At 40.0% G+C, this 2,891-nt stretch overlaps 1 non-coding gene across 1 annotated transcript; it reads right to left on the reverse strand.

The window, feature by feature from the left end:
• Window positions 1-2,551: 2,551 nt before the first annotated feature.
• Window positions 2,552-2,658, reverse strand: LOC141650535 (small nucleolar RNA R71). Its single transcript, XR_012546560.1, has one exon. It is a non-coding gene; the product is annotated as a small nucleolar RNA R71 (small nucleolar RNA).
• Between the last annotated feature and the right edge of the window lie 233 nt (window positions 2,659-2,891).

The raw sequence follows: 2,891 nt of genomic DNA on the forward strand, positions 1-2,891 counted from the left end.
CCGGAGCCGTTGGCGAGTCCGGAGGCTGAGGCTAGGGTTGACGCGCAGGAGGCGCGGTTGTGGTTGTGGTATTTTTTGGGTACCACGTTGATGTGACCATAATTAGCGCATATTTAGCCCCCGAATTAGCCTTGTTCCCATGCTTTTTAGTGCATATTTGGGTCATTTATTGTCTTTCGTTATTTGTTTTGCATATTCTTTGAGATTTTGATCCCTTGGTAGGAAAGGAGTAAGAATCTTGCATTTTCATGGCAAAACGAGACTAAATTGATTGAATTCAATGACCAAGCATCAAGGAGAGACAAGATTAGAAGGCCTTTGTACATATTATAGTAAAATGGGCAATGTTGAGGAAAGATCCTTGCATCCCCAAGGAAATCCCCAAGGATTTTATGAAGAAAAGGGAAGAAAAGAAGGAGAAACAAAGCTGAGCAGCAATCCGTGCGGATTGCCCTGAATCCGCCCGTCCTCCACAGCACAATCCGTGCGTCTTCCTTCAAAGACGCCCGGGCAGCAGCCACCAGAAGACGGCCGTTTTCTCCCAAAGACGCCCGTGCCCAGACCCAGAATCCGCCCGACCCGAGCCTAAGACGCACGGATTCCAGTCCAGCACAATTTCGTCTTCTTCAAGCCTCCGTGAAAGATGCCCTTCCTTCAAAAAATACCGGCGTTTCCTTGCTCAAATCTAAAAAGTGTAATTACTAATTTAGCCTTAGTTAACCCGAATGCATCCACCTAATTTCCACTATAAATACCCCATTAGTCGAATTAGAAGAGCATGTTCTTCTTAGCAATCTTTAGTGTAGTTAATATCAATCAAATCTCTTTTTAGTTTTGTAATCGACAATTAATCAAGTTCTAATACAAGTTTTATTTCCTTAATCTCTCTTTTGTTCATCCTTTATTTTGGGTAATTGAAGATTATTTGGGTTATTATTGGGAGATTGACAACCTCTCAATCAAGCATCAAGTACTTCTTTTATCTTTGCTTTATTATTGGAATCATTAGTAGGTATAATTCTCTTAATCCCTTTTTAATTATTGTTAATTACTTTCATTTATTCATCATGTTTAACTTTGTTGGTATGATTGACAACCTTGCTAGCATGATCAACATGATAATGAGTGAGTAGTCACCTAGCTAGGGTTAATGGGTAATTAGGGGAAACCAACATGGGGAATGATTCATGCTTAAATTAATATGCTTTCATGGTTTATTTGCTTGCTTGTTTTGATCTCAACTCATGCACATGTTATGTTTGATGAAATGCGAGCCTATGAATCCTTTCATTTTTTTACCCATCACCTATCTTTTCAATGAGACTTGTAAGACATAAACCAACTCGAGTCTCATTAGACCATGCATGTTGTTGAGTAGGGAAGACTAAGTCGACTTGTAGGTGTTGTACAATCTAATCGATTCGGCTCCGGGACCCAAACTTTCCTAGGATTGTAAGATATAACCCAACTCAATCCATCACAACAATAATTGCTTGCTTATAATTTGAGAACATGTTTGTATGATCAATTCCCATGATTCCCCTATGACCCCATGATACCCTAGTGCTTTTTATCAATTGTTTACAACCCTTTTAATTCATCTTGCTTGTTTACTTTCATTGCTATTTAGTTTAGTGACCTTCTACATCAACCCAAATTGTGACACCCCTAAGACACCACTAGTTGCAATAGAAATCTCATTTCAATTCCCGTCCCTTGGGATCCGACCTTTACTTGCCTCTTTACTAATTGTAGAGTTGTTTGTGAAGTTATAAATTGTGTTTTGGTCTAGGTGCTCCTAACGACAAGTTACCGAAAAGATTTTGTCCCGACCAAAAATGGCGCCGTTGCCGGGGACGGTGTTAACTTGATTTAGATTTCCTTATATTGTTATTAGTTGTGTCTTTCTTTGCCTTGAGGAAGTAAAATTCCTCACGGTTTGTTCTAATTGTTTTCGAGTTGTTTGATATTTTGCATGTCTAGAAGGTAACAAGGTGATTTGTTACCTTTTGATTGTGAAATTGAAAGAACTTTGACAACCAATAGAAGACTTGCTAGGACAAATTTGAGAGGTATTAGTGAGGTTGTAGATATTCAACCAACAATTGAGTTCATCAACCCTTTTGCAAGAGAAGGTGAGGAGAACCCAACACAAAATCAACCACAAAATCAACCCACAATGCCTAAGTTTTCATCACATTCCGTACCCACCGAGGAGAACCTACCCAATGGTACTCCCACACCACAACATCTAACCGGAAATTTTATTGCCAAATCCGCATTTATCCATATAGTTGAAAGAAGCCAATTTGGGGGGATGCCTAGTGAAGACCCTCATTCTCATATGGAGGCTTTTTGTGACTATTGTGATGCGATTTCACAAACCGGTGTAACTCAAGACCAAATTCGATGGGTCTTATTTTCTTTTTCTCTAATTGGCACCGCGAAACAATGGTTAAAAGGCCTTGATAAGGCTACTCTCGGAATTGATTCTTGGAAGAAGTTGGCTCTAGCTTTCTACAAAAAGTTCTATCCACCGGAAAAGACTAACATGCTAAGAGCTCAAATTACGGGTTTTAAGCAAAGGGATGAAGAATCTTTGTATGAAGCTTGGGAGCGGTTCAAGGGAATTTGTCGCTCATGTCCTCACCATGGACTTAGCGAGTGGTTCTTGGTACAACAATTTTGGAATGGTCTTTATGAAGATTCAAGAAATATCCTTAATATGGGATCGAATGGGATGTTCACCGAGGTTGATGACAACCAAACTTGGAGCAAAATTAAAGAGATGGCAATCCATAACTCACAATATAGTAGGCCTCGCAAGGCTACTAGGGGAGGAAAGCACGAAGTGGACGCCGTTACTCAATTAGGTGCTCAACTTAGCTCCC

Source organism: Silene latifolia, chromosome 3 (assembly GCF_048544455.1).
Source record: "Silene latifolia isolate original U9 population chromosome 3, ASM4854445v1, whole genome shotgun sequence".
Taxonomy (NCBI): domain Eukaryota; kingdom Viridiplantae; phylum Streptophyta; class Magnoliopsida; order Caryophyllales; family Caryophyllaceae; genus Silene; species Silene latifolia.